The following is a 24,876-nucleotide window of genomic DNA, read 5'->3' as shown; positions in this document are numbered from 1 at the left end:
GGTACTCAAGATCTCTTTGGCTGGTGGCCGATGCTACGGAAGGCATTTCATAAATCAGGCAGGCAGTAGCACTGCCTGTACAGAGTCCTGGCTGTGCAAGGGGGGCTGGCAGAGGTGTGACGAGCCACATCAAACATACCCTTAGCTCCACCCTCCACAGACTGTCTGTGTAAAGACTCATATTGTGGCCAGGCATAGGCCCACCATGCCCCACTTTAACAGCTGACCACTACCACCAGTGTCATTATGTCTTGATTGAAGCATTACCCTCATAACTCAAAGGCAAGAGATCCCCATTGTGGCATTCCCAGTATCCATAATGTTGGTCCCAATTACCCTAGTGGCAATAGATCCTCCAGTGATATTTTAACCACCCCCCCCCCCCCCACACACACACACACACACAAACACACATTCCATGCACACCCCCTAGTGGCAATACATCCTTCCAATAGACAACAGACGCCTCTAAGTGGCAATAGATTTATTCTTCAGTGGAAGTTCATACTCCCCCCCCCCCATGGCTGCCTGTTGTCCACTGTTGCAATAGAGGCACGTAGAGTCTACAGTACTTCAATGACAGTGACTTTATGCAAAATTACTTATTATACAACTAATTATATATGAGTACATTAAAAGATTTACCTTTTATTTTCATAAATCTTCGAAATTTTGTTTTTTTTTAATTATCCAATAAATTTCTACTATTCTGAACATGCGCATGTGTCAGTGGGATCCACAGGAAATGTGACCCTGAGGATTACTCTCTGAAAAAGCATTCATCTGCCCCACACTGACACGGGTGAAGGAAGCAGTGATATTAATCCTACAGGCGTAAGTGGGAACCCCGGAGACAATACACAGCCAGCGGTCAGACAGAAAGGGTCCCAATTCCTGACCGTACACTAATTCTCCGCTACTCCTTAAATATAAGGACAAACATAAGGACACACAGACCGCTCACTTCCACTCCTCTCGTAAGTATGATATGGATATTTCAAATTGAGAGGAGGTGGTACTTATAAATGAAAAGCCTAATCAAGGGGTACTGGAGAGAAAAAAGGTTGGGAACCACTGATATAGCTGTATGAAAACTATTTGTTTTTGTATCACTTTAAAGTATATTATAAATGTTGGCTCTTTCTAAACAATCATAAAGTTTAAAACATTTTATACCAAACATTATTTAAAATCCCCTTATATTTTAATGTATTCAAGATAGTTAATCTAAAAAACACTTTCCCAACAGAGGCATGTGTTTCGGTATACCCTAGAATGGTTGTCAATGATTAATGTGGTTTATTTAACATTACTGAGTTGATCTGACTTACTTTGTTACTTAAATGGCAATCAATTCCTGTGCCTACCCACCATGGTGTGAAGTTAAATATATTATTGAATGCGGTCATGCTTTGAAAACTTGCTGTACTTACGAGGGCAACAGTAAATCAACAAAGCAAATGGCTAAATGGTAAATGAATAGTTTTTAATTAAAAAAAAATGGTGTGATTGGAGATATGTTATTGCTTTTATGTGCTTATACATTTTCATTTGTTTATAAACATGTTTTAGATATGTTATGTAAATCTTATTTCAAAGATACTGGTATATTTTCATATTTGCATACGTTCCGTACATATTGCAAATAAAGAATAAGCAGACTTATAAATAGGATTGTATGAAAAGTAAAGGACCTCATCCACTAGTGCGAGGTATCACATGCGGTACTTCGCATGCGATACCCTGCAATCTCACCTGGCGGCTCCCGGGGGACAAGATTGCATAGGATACATTGTATGCGGTCCTTTTGCATAAAATGTATCTCATGTGATCCTAGCTAACAGGCTGCGACAAATATTTGTGGCAGCCAGTGAGATCTGCCACTGCGGTGCGAGGCACAAGGGAACGTGCCTCACATTGCAATCGCAGGTAAATGACATGCGATGTGGCATTTTTTTATGCGATCCATCGCAGCAATGCGTCGGAATCACATAAAAAATGGCCATATTGCACTAGTGGAGAAGGGCTTTAAGAAATTCTGTTAATCAAATTAAGATGTCAAAAAAACACTACAAAATAAAATTGCAAATTGTTTTTGATAATCCTGATTTCCCTTGAGTTATTGAGATTCTCGGGATCCCATTTCTGATGTTCTTGTGTAATTTTTATACACTCTGTACAGTCTGTCTGGGAGAAGCTGGCATCATGGCACAGCGGGGGGATTCAGCTAGCTGCAGGATTCCACACAGGTACAAACAAAAAGAATGAGGTTTTCTTCCGGTAATTGCTCAGAGAGTTCCCATCAAACCTTGTGCTTAAATAAACACATACCAAAGACTGAAAGCTAAAAGGATGCCAAAAAAGCAAGTCTGTAAAAAGTATTTAACATAGGCGTAAAAAGCAGATATAGCTGTTTTAAAAAAAATAATGCAAAGTACATGACATCTCTGTTATACACAAGCCATTGATTGCTGAAATGACTCTGATTAAAGCTTGAAAGTCTTATACAGAGCATACACACAGTGAGATATGCAATATTTTTCTATTCGATTTTGCTTCTATAAATCGAATGGGCATCAAATAGATTTTCTACATGCGATGCAGATTCGATCCCAATGCACGCTCCCGTGTAATGTAAATCAAATAGATAAATAGTCTAAGCAGCCAAGACTATATAATGGAACTCTAATAGTAGCTAGTGCAAATCTAATGTGTTCACTGCAGCATTTGATTCGATGTCCGTCTCCTGCCCGAAGCCAGTGTTGATCTAATAGCAAATCTAATGCAAATCGAATGAAAAATAGTGGAAATCGAAAATGAGTAGAAAAAAATTTCAGAGCAGGTCGAATAGTCCATCTAATAGAAATTTTATTGAAAACGGAATTGAACCATGTATACGCATCTTTAAGGTGCGTACACATGGTGAGATTTCACTTTCTATTCAACCCCTATTTGATCTGGGTCTGGATCTGGGTTGGTTACAGTTTTCACATTAGATTTTTACTATGTAGTACAGATCTGTACTATTAATAGTACAAATCTGTGTTCCCATGCTAATGGCCGCGTAACCCGGGGTGCTGGGGGCGGGTGGCTGATGTCACATGATGTCAGCTGCCCGGCCTATCTTCAGCCAGGCCCACACAGATATAGGTCAGTCTCCACTGACTTATATTGTGTGGCCTGAAGAAATCACTAAGTACACTAATATGTACTTTTCCCATCAGTCTATAACTACAGCAGCGATTGTTGGCAGTGATAACTGGCTGGTTTGGTTTTACAATGGGATTATTACAGACATTATGTGACACTGAAGGTGCCCATCCACTAGTGCGATTTGGGCCCTTTTCATCCGAGGCCAGAAATAAGATGAAAAGTGTCAAATCCAATTTTGATCCGATGCACGGTCCCGTGCGCATCGGATTGGAGCCAGAGATCGTCATGGCTGCCACAAGGATCTATTGGACCCCGCAGCCATGAATGGAATCACATACAATACATACTAGGAGCTGTCGGGTAAGTGGGTGGGGTATCACATGTGAGATATCAAAACCAACATGTATCTCCCTTGTCATCGTCAGCAAGTACAACTCAGGATGTACTATTTTCATTTCTAATTGCCCCCTAGTTTGTGAGGACCTTTGTTTCTTCCATAGAAGACTACCATGCTTTTCCACATATTGGATCAGGATCAACATTGAAAGCTTTGTCCCCTATTGAACTGATATTTTGCTCTGTATATCACAGAGGCAAGGCAAAGGTAGTTCCATTTAATGACTAGTCAAGGATTATGCCTTAGTAGATATTTACTGGAAGCCTCTGTGGACTGTGTTTTCTTGTGGATCCAGAAAAATATTGCTTAAAAATGTATAAATATATATAAATTAGATATTGATTGAAAGTGGCGCTGACATTACAATACTGAATCAAGAAACAAGACACATAGGAAGGGAGTTTGAAAGTAGGTTTTGTTTGTTGTGTTACCCGACAGACAAATAAACGGTACTTGTGTATTTGAAGGGCGCCCACTAAGCTATTTTCTTAGTGGGCTATTCTGCGTAGTGAAATCGCATAGCATCGCATAGCAGTTAATTTATTCACTGCACCCTGGCCTCGGATCGCATCGCACGCAAAATCGCATGCGATTTTGCGTGTGATGCAATTTAGCAAAACACCCCCAGTATACACGTCTATGTGTATCCCCCCACTATCCATGTCACCCCGAAGCGTGGCGAGGGGACACGGAACGCATCCTCCTGACCTTTTCATACCCCACTATCCACGTCGGCATGGAGTTGACTTTATAAAGTGTGGGGAGCGCAGCGAGCCACCGAGCCCGAAGCGTGGGGGTGTTGTGCTAAATCGCACGCCAAATCGCATGCGATTTTGCATGCGGTGTGATCCGTGGCCAGGGTTCAGTGAATAAATTAACTAGTGAGATCGCATAGCATTGCACAGCACCAAAATGTGCCATGCGATGCGATTTCACTACGCCTGCGTACGTATGCAAATTGGGCGCCCTGCAAATACACAAGTACCCAAAAAACTACTATTAGCCGGGTGGTGGGAATAGTATTGTAAACATTGTTTTTTTTAAACATATGAAATTTAAAATGAGTATAGAACATCCAAGACAAAATGGCAGTAATGTGTGTCCACAGATGTGAGATTTAGAGAAAGAAAGTAAGTTTGGTGTCATTTGCATAGAGATGACAGAGACAAAGACAGAGTTAAATAGAGGCCCCATAGAAGCAAACACTTAGATGAGAACTAGCATAAGGTTGTGTCAGGGTTGTGTAGCCAAGTCCAATCAACTTAGAGGGGCAAGAGGGCTGAGACATGGGACAATAATTAAAAAAATAATTGGTTCACGACTCACTGTATATTATTAATAGGTGTAATCACTTTAATGGAAAAATATCAAGATAAATTGAGAAAGATTACAGGTTTTAGTTTAGGTAGGGATCACACACAGGAGATCAGCCTTAACTTTATTTATGAGAAAATAAGGTCTATAGAAGAAGTAGTAGAGTAACAACAGTGTAGATCTTCATTTAATGGATCAAATTAAGAAAAGGTTATAGAGAATTAGTGAAGAACTTTAAAGTATGAGAGGTGTGCAATACGTATTCTGATGTGCAGTGCATAGGTACAGTAGAGAGACAGAGCCTGAAAGTCTGGATTTGACCTGTAATTTCTGTCTAAATTTCTTGTCAAGGCACAGAACCGTACATAAGCAGCACTGCACACTGCAGAAGTCAGCATGGTTGCTTCCTTAAAAAACACATTATTGAACTCAACCCAGGCCACTGGAGAGCTATGTTCTGCTACAACTACAAGAGTAGTCTGCTACAACAGGAGAGTTTTTCCCAACTATGAGCTGCTTTAGGGGATGAAGCAATGTCCTGAATCACTCTGGTTCAGTAATTTGCTACATTTCAGTGCCCTGGAAAATGAGGAGTGCTGCAGCTGACCTGTGTCCACCATCAAATAGGACAGCATTGCTGCTGTGCATGCCATAATTGAGTTGGATGCCAGGTCAGATTGTTGACATGCTGCCTGTTGACATTTAGTCCATGTGGACTTTTTATACCACACCATTTAATATATAACACTGACTATGCTGAAATTAATTATTGCATAAGCCACACCTTCTGATAAAATCCGTGATGGCCCTTATATGCCCAAATAATTAATTTCTGTGTCCATAAACTGGAGATGCAATCGGTGTGGTTATCATGAATGGTTACCATCAAGGGTGATGTGGTAAGTTACCATCAATGGCTGTCAACTATGTAAATGTATGACCATTTTCTAGGTTCTACAACCGATAGTCATCCCATTTCTTCCACTGACTGTACAGTGGGCCAATCAGAACACATGGGCGGTGCTTTGTGGGTGTTGGGGTTTGAGATGTGCTTCATGTTTCAAATCTTTTGTTAAACATAAAAAATACACACAAAAACATTAGGTTGTGCCATCAATTGAGGCAGGGGACAACCTTATCGGCTGACCCCATTAATTTCATTGCACCCTTTATGTTGGGACCTCCTGACAGCCAAAGCATAACTAACCTCACTTACCCTCAACCACCATCATTTACTGCACACTCCTACCTCACCAGTTACATTATAAAAAAGTCATAATGAAAAAAAAAATCACCTGGCCTCATCTAGCCATTGGCCTAGCAGGGCTCTCATGCAAATGCCCCCCTGGGTGGACATAAGCCATCATAGTTCTCCCCATCAATGGAACAAGGATTTTGCATTGGCAATAAACCATGGATGATTATAAATCATCGATGCTCGATGGCCATCTCTAGCATATACCATATACAGATTGTATGACTTATCTAAAAATGAGCTGGTTATTGCAGCTGGTTTTGATATAGCGTACGAACATAAATGTATGCTGGGCTACAACTCTTTACTAAGCAGCAATGTGATAAGGAAATGTAGCATGACGTCCACAGGAAAAATTATTTCCTTGCAATTAAAGAAAACCCACTTGCAGTTTGAAATGTTCCCATAGGAGCAATTTGCATTTCACTAAGCATCATAATTTAGTGGCCTGAGATTAGTGAACTGTTTTACATACACCGAGAATTTCTGAAACATATGCTCATTTATTATGCACGGCACAGGCACATCAGCATGCAATTACTGTCTGTATGTATGAATACCACTGCTCACATTTACTGTACAATGTAGATCACAAGATCAGAGCCAGATTGACGGCCACATGGGCTAAATAATGAGAAATGGAGGCATTGTGACCAGTGCTGGGTGTGGCCAGAACCATGTGATTATGTACAACCCCCTACATTAACATCCCTACTGTATTCTCAAGGGTGGGATGTACTAAAATGAAAATTAAACCAAAACTGTTTTCTGGCTTTTGGCTGCATCTTCCATATGCATACCTCTCAACTGTCTAAATTTTCACAGGACAGTCCTGTATTGTTGGGACTATCCCACTGTCCCACTTGTAGGCAGCAGTGACCAGCAGTGGGGGAGGGGCATTTGGGACAGGGTTGCCTACCCTTCCAAAATGGCTGGGAGGGTCCCGAAAATCGGGTTCCCCTCCCAGCCCCCCCGGAAAGAAGGCCAACTCTCCTGGAAAGCCGCACGGCTCCCGTGACACCGGGGGGGGGGGGTGTCCATCAGTCAAATGACGTGAGTCGCGCCATTTTAGCACCACCCACCATATTGCAATGCCTTAAAAAGGGCATTGCATGTCAGGGGCATGGCTAAAGCAGCACGTTCGCTCTGGCCACACCCACAAACAAGTGGCCACTCATGTGGCTCCACCCCAGAAATTAGGTAAGTATGATTTGGGAGTTCCTTTGTCACTTGCTACTCTGAATATCAGAGGGACTAGGGGCATTGCCCCCTGTGATGAAAACAGGGGTGTGATTGTGGCATTGTGGCTCGCGATTGTGGCATTCTCATGAAGCCACACCCCATTTATCATGGCCACAAAGTGCAAGGACCCTGACTCTCATTCTATAAATGTTGAAAGGTATGTACTAAGTCCCACATGAGTAGATAGACATGTGTAATAAGTATAGTTGCGGTAAGTGGCGAGATGTAACACACTGCAGAAGCGCTGTTTAGTACATTGCGCCCTAAATATGTGAAAGCAGAAAAATTGCATAGTTTTGTCAGGAAAAATGAACAAGTTTAATACAGGGTTGCCTACCCTCCAAGAATGGCTGGGAGGCTCCCGAAAATCCAGAAAGGTGGGCAACCCTCCTGAATACTGGCGGCACCCCCCTCCCCCCGAATCTCCCTGCCCGCAGCGGTAAATTATTGGGGGGGCGGGGGCTTGATGATGATGGGCCTATTCATATGTGCAGGTCTGTGGCTGCAGTACCATCTTCCCTATTGTTTATCTGGCCATTTGCAAGATGGTATAGATTGCAGATAAATAAGCCTGACTGATAGGCCTTTTTTAATACATGATTGTAATAGCACAGAGTTCTTACTTTTTTTTTTATCTATAAAGAGAGTTTTTATAATGTGAGCAATACACAGTACGGATGGTATAATGGTTAGCATTACTGCCTCACAGTACTGAGGTCATGGGTTAGATTCCCACCGTGGCCCTAACTATGCAGAGTTTACATATTCTCCCCTTGCTTGCGTGGGTTTCCTCTGGGTACTCCGGTTTCCTCCAACAATCCCAAAAAATATACTGGTAGGCTAACTGGCTCCCAACAAATTAACCCTAGAATGTCTCTGTGTGCGTGTATATGTGGTAGGGAATATAGATGTAAGCTCCACTTTGGTAGGGATATTCTCTGTAAAGCGCTGTGGAATATGTGTGCGCTATATAAAATATAATGTTAATAAATAATTATACAGTATATATATATATATATATATATATATATATATGTGTAGAATGGGTGCTTTGTGACTTTTTCTGCAGAGAGCTTCACTGGTTGCACCTTTGATTTTATTATTTTGTAAGAAGAACATTGTTAGGTGATAACATTAGTAAACCAATTTACAGCTACACTGACTGCTTCTGCTGAAAGAAGCTTATGGAGCTGTATCTTGTCCTTTGTCCTCTATTTACAGAGCATTGTCGGAGCCTCCCTGCAGCCTAGTGTCCTGTGTACTTAATGAGCTTTACCATAAAGTATATTGTATTTTACCGGTTAGTTAATAATACTCATGAACGCTGTAGGCAGCATTGAAATTAAGGTGAAGCAAAGTGTAACAAGTGTAAGGCAGAAAGTGTCTATGTACAAGCATTAAATTCATCTTAGCAGGCATTACAATGTGTTTTAAATTACACATATTAATACCCATGTATAGGAAGGAACCTTGTTGATATTGGTTTCATTTGGTGCAACTGTCTATTTAAAAGAGGCATAGCAATAAATACACAGCAGCTACTGTATGAGCCTGATTCAGGTGCGGATGTTATCGCACAACTGCTGCAAACATTATATGCAGCAGCTGTGCAATAATATGCTAATACCAAGTATGCGGCCACTCTCTTCAACACACCCATCCACAAATGATGCCTTATTTCGAACTGTGTCATACCCTTATCATTTAGAAGGGGTCACTGGTCTTTGTCATGTTTGCTGGTTGCGTCAAACTAGTCACAGTATCTTCCAATCACAAACCAGGAAAAACTGTCTAAAGAAAAGGAATACTGCAGGTAGCCACTGTGCGGGCGGTGGCTGGTGGAATCGCAAGGCTGCATAATTCGCCAGAATAAGGGCCTTAGTTCACATACCAATGTAGCTCTGCTGCAGTATGGGAAGTTGTTTTCATCATGGATATTTCAATTTATTTATTTCAGGAAATGTCATGAACTGTATCTATTGCAAATGTTTAAAAATGAAAGAAAAAACAATATAAAAAGAAAAGTTTGCATTTGCCTTTACCTAAACCACATATATTTGCAAGAAACTGTTCTTTAGGAATACAGTATGTTAATATTTGCATGGCAAATAAACTACCACTAATTATAACATATGCAAATGCACTTAATTTTATGTCTGGGAAACCTTTCATCCAAACACATGAAAGGAAGAAAACTCCAGTCATGTGAAGCTCCTACTCATTCCTCATTCTCCTTCAGGACTTATTCTGGGATAATTGCAGGAGAAGGCACAAAATTGCAAAACACTTTTTGAACATTCGGAGACATTAAACTGGCAGAATTAATTTACTGCGCAAAATGTCCCATGTGTTTTAAACAAAATTAGCTTAGCAAGTCTTGAGTAATCAATTACAAAAACAGATCTGTTCTCAATTGAATTTTGTACATACTAAATACATTAGGCCAGATGTACTAAGCTTGAAAAGTGGTAAAATGCAGAGTGATCAACCAGCAGCCATTCAAGTTCTCATTGCCGTGTCTGGCTGTGTTTAAAAAATGTCATGTAGGTGGTTTATCACCCTCCATTTTATCATTTTTCAAGCTTAGTACATCTGGCCCATTTACCCCTTAGCCAGCGTACTGTACATACATTCATTTTATAATTAGACTAATGGGCAAGTGAAATGATAGTTGAAGATCCCCAACTACCAACTGTTTAAAGGGATAATGGGAAATTAATTCTAAATTCTAAAATGCCTGCACACCATTTATGGCTCAATGTCATCACATTAAGTTAGGACAGTGGTTCTTAAACTCGGTCCTCAGTACCACAAAAAGCTCACGTTTTCAAGGTCACCTAGCAAGTGCACAGGTGCGACTCACTGAAGTGACCTGTGAACTGTTTGGGGTCCTGAGGACCAAGTTTGAGAGCCCGGGCAGGATGCAGTAATTGGAAAATGCAATAAAAAACAGTTTTTTGGGGTCTTACCGCACTTCTCGTATGTACTAAGCACCAGATACCGGGTTTTCGACGCAGAGGGCAAAAGCTGGCATCACATTCAAGCCCATGGGCTTCTATCTGCATTGGTGCTTTCATAGGTATCTGATCGGATCCCTCCCAGCATCCCATGCAGCCGTTGCATCACTTTGCATGCACAGATGGACTCCCGGGTCATAACCCCAGAAGTCCAGGGACTGGCACTCATTGCACGCTCTTATTGGGAGATCTGCCCTTTGTGATACTAATCACATATGTTAGTATAAAGTATATGTGATTAGTATTGGAATGCGGTTGGATACATCGAGGCCATTTGGTCAGATTTCGGACCAAATCGCCTCTCATGGGACCAAATCGCCTCTCCCTGAAATGCCGTTGGGTCCAATACGCGGTCCCGTGCGCATTGGACCCGACCAGGAGGTCGTAACGGCAGGCCGTCCGACCACTCGTTCCTCCAGGCGGCGAGGCGGGCGGTAAGCAGGGACGCATGCGATCCATCACAACGGATCGCATGCGTCCCCACCGCCGGGAATGTCCTGGCGGCTCGCAGAGTATCGGGTGTCCGTACACTGCTGCGAGACGTCGCAGGCAGTATATGGGCACCTTAAGATGGGAGTTCTATTAAAGATAAGATGTTGCCTATAGCAACAAATTAGATTCTATTTCTTATTTATTTAGCACCTCCTAGATAATAGATAGAATCTGATTAGTTGCTATGGGCAACATCCCATCATAAATAGAACTCCCATCTTAGTAAAGTAACCTCGATGTGTGGATGAATCTGACTGATGTAAGTGCTCCTTGGTGATTATAAAAATCAAGTATATGGATAGTGGTGGTATGACCACAAAGATGTAATAGATGCATAACGCTCTGTATTTATTTCTGTGCAGGCAATGCAGAGGACTTACGATCAGCTTTGCATCAGGAAACGCACAACACATGGACTGTGTCTTCTACAGCAAAATGCCACTTTATTGATTAAATTCATTGCTTATAATTTAAATGTATGTCTCCTTTTCACCAAATATAACTGATCATCTTGAAGCCGATACAATCATTGTTCCTGTAATATGTACACTATCCCAAGCCAAATGCTTCATTTCAGTATCTGGTCACAGCTCTAAGTCGTTGCCTGCATCAAAAGGACCTTAAACAGGAAATGTGCTAAAACGTCACATGGAAAATTATTAATTGGGAAGTAAAGGAAAACATTGATTTCATATTCTGTAGAAACCTAAGGATTGATGTAGTTATGAAGTTATGATTGAAGATTTTGTTCCCTGGTATTTAGTTCCTCTAAAGTGAATCTTTAAAGGGACTGCTCCAAGTATGGGCAGAAGAGACATTTACAGGCTGCTTTTCTAAAACAGGAACAGCTGTTTGCCCTAAAGACTCATTTTCACTCTTGACCTTTCTTTTCTACCTTCCAATCCCAGATGAAAAGCATGGAATATTTTGGGGTTTGTCTTAATTAGAGGCCATTATAAAATCCTTTTCAAGCATGGCAAATACCAAAGGAATATAGATTTAAAGCTGCACAGCTGAAAAGCATTCAAGGTTGGTATTTCGGCCTTTTTAAGAAGTCAGCTTAACTAAATAACTCATTTAGTTTGTAATAAAAGAATTACCTTTGCACTACTAGCCATCTAAGCGCCTTAAGTCATGTTGGAGAAAGAATGCTATATAATTAAAATTATTATTATTTTATTATTATTATTATTATTAATAATAATAAAAAAAAAACTAAAAATACAATTTGATAAAACGTCTCAATAGTTTTTCATTCTGTTTTGGCCTTACATACAGTACATAAAGAGTAACAATATACACGCTAATGGGACCTGTACATGGGGAGATTTCAGAGCACTTTGTAAGTGATCTCACCAGATCGCTTAGACAATGCTCCTTATAAGGGGGGCCCTAGCGATAGCAATGCGTGTCCCACTCCCCTCACGTCGCTATTGCCCAGCGATAAATCTAGTGAGATCACCAGTCAGGGCCAGTGTTCTTGCCAGAGAACACTGGCCCTTACAAATCGCTCAGCGCACAGCGCTGACATATTGCTGTGCAGAGCTGTGCACTGACTGATCTTGCTGAGCAGTGTCGCCCTGTGTGTAGCCCCTAGAACTTTAAAGATGAACGCAATGGTAATGGAAAATAGATGGGCTAAAGTCATTAAAGTATTTATGGAGTCTGAAGTGGAAGCAAGCCCAAATGTGGACACATCCTTTAATTAACAGCTGACTGTGCATGTGCCAAAGGACTGGGCATGCACCACACAATGCATATGCATCTTGGGAGATATAAGATACGGTCGCCCATGGGAACACCCAGCATTTTATGGGCATTCCCATGGGTACGCAAGTGGGCCGATGCCTACTGGGGGCCAACCCAGTCTTCCTCCAGCCGCATTCAAATAAAAGTCAGTTTTCACTGACTTCTATTTGCGAAGGCAGGAGGAAGCATTTGATGGTCGGCAACCATTGAATGACTTCTCCAGCAGTGGAGGCATGTGAGGGGATGTGTTTTCATTACACATCCCCTCATATATTACCGAGGGTAATCGGGGGCGGGCGGCGTCTCAGGCTGGATGTTCGCAGCTTACCAAGCCAACCTGAATTGGGCCCAAAGTTACAAAGACAGCCCAAATGCCTTGGCAAGCCTAAGTAAAATACCACAAGTTCTCCATTGTCATAGCAACAGTATTAAAACCGACATCTAGAACATATTATGTTTTGCATTTCCTATGTTTATGTGATTTTGAAAATAAGCACATGTGGCTTGTTGTCTTGCAAAGTGTTCATTTTTTTTATTGGAATTTTCAGAATTTATTATTGCCATTACTAAAGCATACCAGACAGGCTGGATAGAGATCTCATTCTGCTATGTAATCATTGCACATCTGTGACAACCACTGTGTACTGTCATTAAACCACATAATCATCATATTTTGTTTAGTATGAATCTGTGTCCATACATTTGGGCTAATCTGCACAACCATTTGTTAGGTGATTGGGAAATGTTTTTCTCAAACTCTGCTCAAGAAAGTCACAGGAAGTGATTGTCTCCATCTGCTTCATAGGTATCCCAAATAGGCAGGGTTGCCTACCCTCCCGGATGGGCCAGGACGCTCCCAAAAATCAGGTAACCACCCGGCCCCCCGGAAAGGTGAGCAACCCCCTGCATCTCCCCTGTGGAGACTTTAAAAGTAGGCAACCCTGCATATTGGGCATACTTGCCTACCCTCCTGGGAAGGTGGGCAAGTCTCCCGCATTTTTGCTACAGCCCCGGCTCCCCTTTTGCCGTGGTATAAACCCCCGAATTTCCCAGGTCCGCGGGGAGGGGGCGGGGCTAAAATGATGTGATTCGCGTCATTTTAGCCTCTCCCACCACCCACGGACCCGCAAATTGTTGCAGCTGCCAGTCGTGGGGCGGGGCTTAGTGACGTCAGCCTTGCCCCGCCCCCAAACCGTAGTGTCTTCCCACCCCCTCTCACTCCTCTCCGAGTTTCTCCCGGAGAGGAGTTTTAAGAAGTCGACAAGTATGATATACTGTAGGATTGTCATGCTTCAAAAGTCTGGCTGACAAAACTATTTGCAAAAGAAACAATGAAACAACACTGTTTAGTTTAGGTTAGACAAAAAACACTATGAAATATAGAACTATCTTTAAAACAGCGGTAAATATATGCAGATTATATTTTTTTTAAGAATAATCAAGCATTTTTATTTATATCACAAAGACAGCACTGTTTATTTTTATTGTTATCAGCTTCAGAAACTCATTTAAAGTGCTATTTAATAAAGACTGCTGAAAGGATGCAGCAACTTAGACATTTTGGTAATGTGTAGAGTCATACTAGAGCATCTCTGCAGCCTGGGCTAGCATCTCCCAACCCCATCATACATAACGCAAGTTAGGGTGCCATTGGTATAGCAACTGTGCTGCCCCTTTGTCCTAATTCCCCTTGTTATGCTAACATGTACAGTACATTAATCATTGAGATTGGTACGTACAGTGCATTCAGAAAGTATTCACAGCGCTTCACTTTTTCCATATTTTGTTACGCTTATTCCAAAATGGAATAAATAACATTTCCCCCTTCAAAATTCTACACACAATACCCCATAATGACAATGTATATAAACTTTTTGGGGAGATTTTTGCAAATTTATTACAAATAAAAAACTAAGAAACCACATGTATAAAAGTATTCACAGCCTATGCTGGATACTTTGTTGATGCACCTTTTTACAGCAAATACAGCCTTAAGTATTTTTGAATAAGATGCCACAAGCTTGGCATGCCTATCTTTGGGCAGTTTTTCTCATTCCACTTTGCAGCACCTGTCAAGCTCTATCAGGTTGGATAGGATAGGAAGCATTGGTGCGCATCCATTTTCAGATCTCTCCGGAGATGTTCAATTGGATTCAAGTCTGGGCTTTGGCTGGACCACTCAAGGACATTCACAGAGTTGTCCTGAAGGCACTCTTTTGATATCTTAGCTGTGTGCTTAGGGTCTTTGTCCTGCTGAAAGATGAACCGTTGCCCCAGTCTGAGGTCAAAAGCGCTCTGGAGCAGGTTTTCATCAAGGATGTTTCTGTAAGTGCTTCACCTTTCCCTCTATCCTGACTAGTCTCCCAGTTCCTGCCAATGAAAAATATCCCCACAATGATACTGCGACCACCATGTTTCACTGTAGAGATCGTATTGGCTTGGTGATGATGGGTGCCGGTTTTCCTCCAAACATGACGCCTGATATTCACAGAGTTCAATCTTTATATCATCTGTTAAGATAATTGTGTTTCTCATGGTCTGAGAGTCCTTCAGGTGCATTTTGGCAAAATACAAACAGGCTGCCATGTGGTTTTTACTAAGGAGTGCTTTCATCTGGCCTCTCTACCCTACAGTTGTATCTAACAATTAGATTTTGTTTCTGCACAGTAGCTGTCCGTGGTAACTTATCTTGATCAATGTTCACATGATAGCTTACCAAGAACCAACATAGCTAAGTGAACCCTGTGGAGGGTCATAACATGGTTGGTGATGTTCCCTAGAGTCAGGTTAGTTTAGTAAAAACAAAACAAAGGGAAAAGTAGACTCTATTGCTGGAGCTTTCCACCTTCCCTCCGCCTCTGTGTGTTATTATTATTTTACTATCATATTTAATAAAAGTTACATTTTAAACTTAAGAGTGCCTCAGCACCAAAGTCTACTTTTCCCTTTGTTTTGACCACTCTACAGTACAGGCCTGATTGGTGATGGTTGTCCTTCTGGCAGAGATGTTTGTCCTTCTGGAAGGTTCTCCTTTCTACACAGAGGAATGCTGTATCTCTGACAGCGCGACCATTGTGTTCTTGGTCACCTCCGTTTAGACAGCTGGCCATCTCTAAGAAGACTCCTGCTGGTTCCAAACTTCTACCATTTATGGATGATGGAGGCCACTGTGCTCATTGGGACCTTCAAAGCAGCAAATATTTTCTGTACCTTTCCCCAGATTTGTGCCTCAGGCCAATTCTGTCTCAGAGGTCTACTGTCAAATCCTTTGACTTCATGCTTTATTTGTGCTCTGACATGAACTGTCTAGTGTGGGACCTTATATAGACATGCTTGTGTCTTTCCAAATCATGTCCAATCAACTGAATATACCATAGGTGCACTCCAATTAAGCTGCAGGAACATCTCCTGATCAGTGGAAACAGGATGCACCTGAGCTCAATTTTGAGCTTCATGGCAAAAGCTGTGAATATGAATATGAATATGTACATGTGATTTCTTAGTTTATTTTTATTTTTAATAAATTAGCAAAAATCTCCTGAAAACGTGTATAATCTCCCAAAAGTTGGAATAATGTTGTTGTAACATAACAAAATTTGGAAAAAGTGAAGCGATGTGTATACTTTCCAGATGCACTGTAAACTAAACATACTGTAGAGTTGATGGAAATAAGATATACCGGATATTGCTCATTTAGTGGTTAGCTGCTATTCAGAAATAAGTGCAATGTCACATGTTGTGCTCATGGAGCGATTTTGGACACTGGACTTGTGCAGTGGTGGTCAGGAGTATAGAGAGCCCCGGTAATGAATTGGGGAGTGATCTATAAATGGCGCGTGTCCACTCCAACTAAAAATATAATTATAATTGTGCCCACTCTCTAGACTGTCTGCTCTTACAATACATACTACTACACTCTACTGCTACTCTATTTAGGGGGGTATTCGGTACTTATGTATTATCTGGGCTCCCATGTTAAATGCACCCCATTTTTTCATACCCCTACTATCCAACTACGCATGGAGTTGATTTTATATAGTGTGGCGAGCGCAGCGAGCCACCGTGCCCGAAGCGTGGCGAGCGCAGCGAGCCCCGCGAGGGGACGCGGTCTCATGAGAAAAACGGGAGCCCAGATATTACATAAGTACCGGGTATTCAATCCTGGGTCAGGACTGTCGGGATGTCCTGACTGTAGTGACCCTAAGGTGATCTTGCCTGTTTATCAGCAGGCAGAATTTCATGTCCTGCCTGCTGACCGGCGAAACGTTGTCTGCAAAAGAGGTCCAACTACTTTTAAAGTCGGTTCCGTTCTGCCGAGATACTTCTTCAATGCTATCGGGAAAGACATCATTGAATAGGCGGATTGAATACCCCCTTAATGTTTCAGAAGAACTACTCATAATAAGGATTTTATATCTTCCTTGGATGTTGTGGCAATACATTGTTTTAGTATTATTTGTAGTGTAATACTGTTGAAATAATTTCAGTTTGATATGTGTAATCAAATTAACTTCTCTATGCAGCTGTGATAACAATGGTTTCTTTCTAGATTGTTATTTATGAACCATATCTGTATTTATTTTTAGATGAATAAATGTTTTGTAAATATTTAGTATTTTTAATCTCTCATTTTTGGTTTTCTTTTATACCATTGCTTCCTCAAATTTTGTATTGTCTTTTCCTGGGTCAGGGTTGTACTGGGCTGCCAAGGAGTCTTGGAGATTCCTGGTGGGATCCACTGATTCGTAGCCATGCCCCCAACCATGGAAGGGTGGAGCCTATGGTGATTGCGCCATTTGTGATACCAGGGTACAGACTGTAGTGCAGTTACTTGCCGGACAGTCATCCAGGCTGTTTTGACTTCCCCAACGGAGGCTGCAAGTCAATGGGGCCTGGCAGTTACAGTCGCACTGCACTACTGGGTCAATCCAATGAGACTTTGCTAAGAGGTCAGAAGAGCATAGTCTGAGCTCTGATTGGAGGAGCCCATCACTTGCTCCTCTAACCTGTAAGTACAGTATGCAGAGACCCTGGCCTCACTTCCACACAAAAAAGAGGAAACACACCTTCATTTTGTGAAACAAAGCAAATCCCCACACCCAAATGGATGCAGAGTGTCAATCAACTGACAGCTGCCACACTTCTATGTCCGTTGATACCCCTACTGCTCATGCACAATGTACAGGCCATCAGTACATTTATGTAATTTTTTTTTTTTATTTGCAACAGGATCTGAATCATGCCCTATAATATATTATGGCACTCCTATAAAAATGGCTCCTCCTTTCTGCTTCGATGATTGCACTCCTGCAACTGACCACACCCCTTAGTGAACACCTGTGATTTAATTCACCTTTAGGGCACATCATGTCCCAGTCCAACACTGCCCAGAAAAGATTAGCCTACATTAGAGCTGCTGTACAATTGACCAAAACCAATTCTGCAGTATTTCGCCCCATTCTTTGGATATTATACTTCATGACAATGCGGCTAATTCAGATCTGATCGGACGGCCGCGAATTCACAACCATGCGATCAGGTGTGAATTACCCAAACATACTGAGTACAGAGTAATGTGACTTTTGTATTTGCAAGCCACATTGCTATGCTTTCTCTATAGTATCATTGGGCAATAAGTAGGCTCACTTTACTCCTTATATCTATCTGGTGGAAATATTAGTATAATACATTTTTTTCATGTATTTACTGAAAAATGTATTGCACTTAACTTGTCAGTGATTTGAGTTGGAAATGTATTTAATAAATATTCAACATACAAGTTGACTGGAATATATTTTAAACAAAGTCAGTATATAAGTATGAAGAAACATACTTTGAATTGAATTTCTCAGAAAATTATGATCATTAATAAAATGTTTCCATCAATTCATCTTCCAGCATTTTAAGTATCAAATGTAGAAGTCTATAATTACCACATGTTTCTATAATTCAGGGGTAGATGTATGAAGCAGTAAGGGAGGAGAAGTGAGCCAGATGAGAAGTGGCCCATGGCATCCAATCAGAACTGAAATAATATCTATAATTTGCATACTATAAAATTATACAGAGCAGCTGATTGGTTGCCATGGACCTCTTCTCCTCTGGCACACTTCTCTTTTATTATCACTGCTTCATACATCTACCCCTCAATAAAAAATATCCTAGTAAATTTTGACTTAAAATAATAATAATAATAATAATAAGAAGAAGAAGAAGAAGAAGAAGAAGAATACTTTGAGACAGATTATATGGCCAATATGTACTTTAACTCATATTTGGAATGACAGGGAAACACACACAATCCCACACACTGAAAACCTGTGCACAATGGGAATATCATTTCTATGGCAAACCGAGCAACACATCATTACAAACAGCAGGATAACATAACTAAGTAGTATTAATATGTCACAACTGACTCATTTATCCTGCTGTGGGAGCGTATCATGTCATCATCTAGAGACAGGCAACTGCAGTACTACCTGACATCTTACTTCTCAGATTACACTGCCAATCACATTAATTATTATGATTTGTACACAGGGAACCCTGTTTCATTGTCATTTACGGTGAGCTTATTTTCTTGATAATGTAGACAAACACTACTTAGTATTTACATGAATAGAGCCACATGTATGTCATAACGGCTTAGTCATGGGCACAATTATATAATGAATTAGATAATAATACATAGTCCTGTATAGTTTAGAGCTCTTTTCTAAAATATATTGACAATATTAACTTCAGAAAATGTAGCATATTTTGAAAGGCCATTAGAATTGTGTTCAGTTGATGCCACCCAAAAGTGTCTTCACTGCATTCTTTGCATTTTGTTCCGAACTTGCAGTCTGAAAGTAGTGGCTCACCCTCATTCAAAATTAGCTTTTGAGGGTTTCATTCATCATTGGCTTTAATATATTTTTTTTCAAATCATGGCTGTACATTCATATTGGTGTACCTAATACCGAACAGTTACCGTGCAAATTGGTTTACCTAAAACCTAGCAGTTACTTCAAAAGTTGGTGTAACAAAACCCAGCAGTTACTCTGCAAGTTGGTGTAACCAAAACCCAGCAATTACTTCGAAAGTTGGTGTAACTAAAACCCAGCAGTTACTTCGAAAGTTGGTGTAACTAAAACCCAGCAGTTACTATGCAAGTTGGTGTAAATAAAACCCAGGAGTTTCTTCGAAAGTTGGTGTAACTAAAACCCAACAGTTACTATGCAAGTTGGTGTACCTAAAACCCAACAGTTACTATGCAAGTTTGTGTAACCAAAACCCAACCGTTACTATGCAAGTTGGTGTAACCAAAACCCAACATTTACTATGCAAGTTGGTGTAACCAAAACCCAGCAGTTACTTCAAAAGTTGGTGTAACTAAAACCCAGCAGTTACTTCGCAAGTTGGTGTAACTAAAACCCAGCAGTTACTTCACAAGTTGGTGTAACAAAACCCAGCAGTTACTTCGCAAGTTGGTGTAACCAAAACCCAGCAGTTACTTTGAAAGTTGGTGTAACTAAAACCCAACAGTTACCATGCAAGCTGGTGCACCTAAAATCCAACAGTTACCATGCAAGTTGGTGTAACTAAAAACCAACAGTTACTATGCAAGTTGGTGTACATAAAACTCAACAGTTACCATGAAAGTTGTTGTAACTAAAACCCAACAGTTACTGTGCAAGTTGCTGTACATACAGTAAAACCCAACAGTTGATTCAAAAGTGGGTATACTGAACAGTAATCCTGCAAGTTGATGTAACTAAAATCCAACAGTTACAAAGCAAGTTAGCTAACCTAAAACTCAACAGTTTTGATGCAGGTTGATGTAACTAAAACCCAACGGTTGCTATGCAAGTTGGTGTACCTAAATCCCAACAGTTAAGATGCAAGTTACAACTGCAAACAATAATAATAAATATCTTTTAATTACATTTTAGTAAGAAAACAGGAGCCACAACCACATAGAATCTCTGATACCATACAGATACTTAACACAACAATATGCTTAAAATACATTTTATTCAAAATAATACTATCATTATTTATAGGTTACACTGTAGTAAGCATCATTATTTGAGTCCCTGCGCGGGATGTGATGCCATGTGAGCTCGGCGACAGTGCAGGATGCTGCCCTGACTTTTACGTTTCTCTAAAGGGGAAATCCCGTACAAGGCATGGTTTTGCCCTTGATGTTAGAAATTGAATACAACACATAAACTAGCAAAACACAATGGGCCAGATGTATCAAGCTTTAAAAAGTGATAAAATGGAGAGTGATAAACAGCCAGCCAATCAGCTCCATCTGCCATGTTACAGGCTGGGTTTGAAAAATGTTAGATAGGAGCTGATTGGCTGATTGTTTATCACTATCCATTTGATCACTTTTAAAGCTTGATACATCTGGCCCAATGTATGTTACAGATAACTATGCAGCAGATGAAAGAATAGGCAATATCTCCATGAGTGGAATTATAAGTTGTTCTAAAAAATATGGGAAAATATGGAATACATCCAATCACTGTGGCTCTATCACGTTTCTAGTATAGTAAGCTATACTGATTGAACAACGTAGCAGCCAACAGGTTTATTGGTCTATATATGGTAAGCACCTCACCCAACTGCAGAGCAGAGCTACTCATGGTAAAGTGCTCACCACTAAATAAAATAAACAGGAAAATAACAGAAACTCTGAGATGTAGCACCTTTCTCTTATTCAGGCAGCTCCGCTGGGCCGTAACAGTGTGACCTAAAACATGTGTAAAACTATCAGAGTTTAACGTAGCTAGCTGTCTGGATTTGCTGTACCATGCAATCTATATTTTAGAGAGATACCTGTTAGTGTATGCTCTATTTGTTCCATTCTTTAGAGATATCTGATTTTTGTGAGATTATGTACACATATACTGACATGCAATCTTATAGAAAGAAAGATAAGAAAGTATAGTATTGTACAGTACAATCTACTTTGAAATATTGTCCCTGGAGGATCCGGGTAGTTATACAGAATGACAGCTCAATACATAAAGCTATTTTTCCATCCTGTGAACAGGGTTTATCAGATGACATGCTTCATGTGTCCAGTTGGTGCAATTATCAACTTTTACCGGAGTCCAAAGCTGTGTACACACGGTGCGATTTGGGCTATCGAGTTTGACTATATAGTCAAAGTCGATAGCAAGTTAGTGCAAATCGCACTGTTTTGCTGCATCCAATTCTGATAAGATGTGCAGCCCCTGGCATCGGAATCGAAAGTAGAAATACAAAGCCAACTTCTACTAATTTGCTGTGTGGTATAAATGTAATAGGCATTACGGTGTGTGCTATAAATTCTAATGGGCAGAAGTCCATATACATAAATATGTAACCTTCAGAAGGTGGTAATGGACACACTCCATATGTGGTGATAGACAAACCTCTCCAATGGTGCACCCCCTTATAAAATGGGCAGCTTACTCCTATGCCCCCTGTAATGCCACTAACAAACATAATGTCCACACTAGTGCCACTTACACGCATGATGCCCCATCTAGGGCCAGATAGGAGCTGATTGGTTGGTTGTTTTTCACTCGCCATGTTAGCACTTTTTGATGCTTGATACATCGGACACTTATGGCCTAGTACCACTTACACACATTATGGCCCCTGCAGTGCACGCTTCTCCCACATTTTTGCTTTGTCCGGCAGCAATTTCAAATATGGCACTGGATCACGAGACAATCTGAGCTTGCGCACCTGCATCCACTCACTAACCCTGGCTGCCGGTACACAAGCTCAAATTGGCTGGTGGCTGGTGCCGCATTTGAAATGGAAATATGGCGGCTTTTTATAGAAGTGAACCATGTGCCACTAGAAATGTGTGCCCTTACAGCCAAAAAAGTTTCTTATACATTATTTACATTATTTTTTTAAAATTTTACCTACAAGGGTTACATGCTCATTGCCAGGGGTTATACTCTAAGAGAACGCCAGTGCTCACAGAATCCGCAGTTATGGGTAGCACTGTACACACACCGCGCTCCCTGACAGACACTAGAGGTCCAGTATGACCTCGAGTGTCATATTGGTTTCCATTTTTGGAATTCCGCCGTGGACAGGGACTCTGTGACCTTGCTGCCAGCATCTCCTGGCTTCCATTCTCCGAAGCATCGTCGGAGGCAAGAGAGGGGGCCAGCAGCATGCCCTCTGGCCTCTGTGACTCCTTGAGCTCTTGCTCAACCCAAGCCACACTCCCTCGCAACAATGGAAGGATCATAACAGGTATTAAAGATACCTGCTGTGATCCCTCCTTCTTACATTCCATGGAGAAATAATATTTGTGACAGCTGCAGAAATTGTTTCATAAATAGATCCCTAAATATGAAGCTAAGATTGCCGAAATCTCCCTGCTTCTGAAAACTCACAGCGTATTACATAGTGACAATTTTAAATCCAATTTTTTTTTCCACTGATATTGCTGAATGCTAAAAAAAATATTGGAAATTGGGACCAATATTATTGCACCCAGAACTCTTAAAACTGTACCTGGTGTTTAATATTGTCTCTTAATTCAAAACTACAGTAACAGTAAATAGGCAATGAGCATGCCTATGCACCTGACCGATCCCACAAAACAAATATATGTTGCTGATTCGACCAATGTAACAATTTTTGCATAAAAACTTTAGGACTGATGCTGTGCTGCTTACATGCTCCCCTTTCTAGGGATGGACATCAGAAGCCCACCATCCAATTATAGCCATGCATACATCATTGAGCCCACCATCCAATTATAGCCATGCATACATCATTGACGGACCACTGAATCAAAAGAATCAGATAGAAAAAGTAATCAAATGATTTGCGCATGCACAAAAAAGCCCTGTTTGCGCGTGTGCAAATTTCTGCAGTGTAGTCACGCATGTACAAAACCTCTGCAGCGCATTTTTTTTCTAGACTTTTTCCAAACAGCTCTCTCAAGGGGCCAGATGCACTGAGTGATAAAATGGAGAAGAATAAACATCCAGCCAATCAGCTCCTGTCTGACATTTTTCAAACACAGTCTGTGACATGACAGGTAGGAGCATACTTGCCTACTTTTGACAACTAGTTTCAGGGAGATTTTATTTGGTAATAGAATTTTGCAAAGCTCCCCACTGAGGAGGCGTTTCATGTTCCTCCCAAAGGGTGTGTCTAGTTACATATATGGAGAGATTGTGAAAAGAGATGATAAAAGTGGCACCTTGAATCGTGGGTGTGTACTGCTACATCTGAGAGGAATCTTTTAATATTACTTATATACAAATGTAGATGAGCCCCATTTAGTAAGAGATATTAGATGGAGCCGGGCTCCCTTTAGCTGGCGAATCGCCAGAACGTCACCGCTGGCGATCCGCCAGCAGCCCGGCTCGCCATCTGAGACGTGCGTGACGTCTCACGCGCACGCGCGTCTCAGTGTCCGTGCGCCGGGGTGACGGGACCCTGTCCGTTTCCGCTTCAGGAGGCGGGCGGGGACCCGGGGGATCCGTGCAAAAGTAAATACAAATACAGATGGTGGGTGGCGGGGGATGGCGGATGGCATCGCCATCGCCATCCCCTGCAAAGAAGAGCCCGGCTCCATCTGTACTTGGTAAAGTGCTGAGAAATGGTGCTGATGATTCAATGTAACTGTATCTATCTCTCATTCCTTTTTTCCCCAAAAATGTAACAGTGTAATGTGGGCTAGGTGAAAGGAGGGAGATTGCTAGACTAATGAGGGAGAGAGGGAGATTGCTGCTAATTCAGGGAGTCTCCTGTGGAATGCAGGAGGGTAGGCAGCTATGGGTAGGAGCTGGTTGGCTGACTGTTTATCACTCTTCATTTTATCACTTTTGAAGCTTAGTGCATCTGGCCCTATGGGTGATAGCACTGATAGTGTTACTGCTTGGGTATTGTGGTGTTTGGATAAATAGTTTTTCATATGGAGGGGAACATTTACTAAGGATGGTAGTTAAGATGGGAGTTCTATTGGTGATGGGTTGTTGCCCGTAGCAACCAATTATAGTCTATCTATTATCTTCTAGAAGGCGCTAAAGAAATAGGAAGTAGAGTCTCATTGGTTGCTATAGGTGACATCCCATCTTCAATGGAACTCTCTTCTTAGTAAACACTGCTGCATCTTTGAGAGGTTCACATGTTTTATTTTTGAAAAAAATATTTATATTAGTTACATTTACATTTTCAAAGCAATGGAAGCATCCAAGCTGAGGAATATAATGATCATTATTAGAATAGATATTTGT

At 41.1% G+C, this 24,876-nt stretch overlaps 1 protein-coding gene across 1 annotated transcript in view; it reads right to left on the bottom strand.

The window, feature by feature from the left end:
- TMEM108 (transmembrane protein 108) overlaps positions 1 to 24,876 on the bottom strand; it is a 205,226-nt gene that overhangs the window by 111,839 nt on the left and 68,511 nt on the right. The gene's annotated exons all lie outside the window — the stretch shown is intronic.

Source organism: Crinia signifera, chromosome 5, assembly GCF_055691185.1.
Source record: "Crinia signifera chromosome 5, ASM5569118v1, whole genome shotgun sequence".
NCBI lineage: Eukaryota > Metazoa > Chordata > Amphibia > Anura > Myobatrachidae > Crinia > Crinia signifera.
This window is presented reverse-complemented; position numbering and strand designations above follow the sequence as displayed.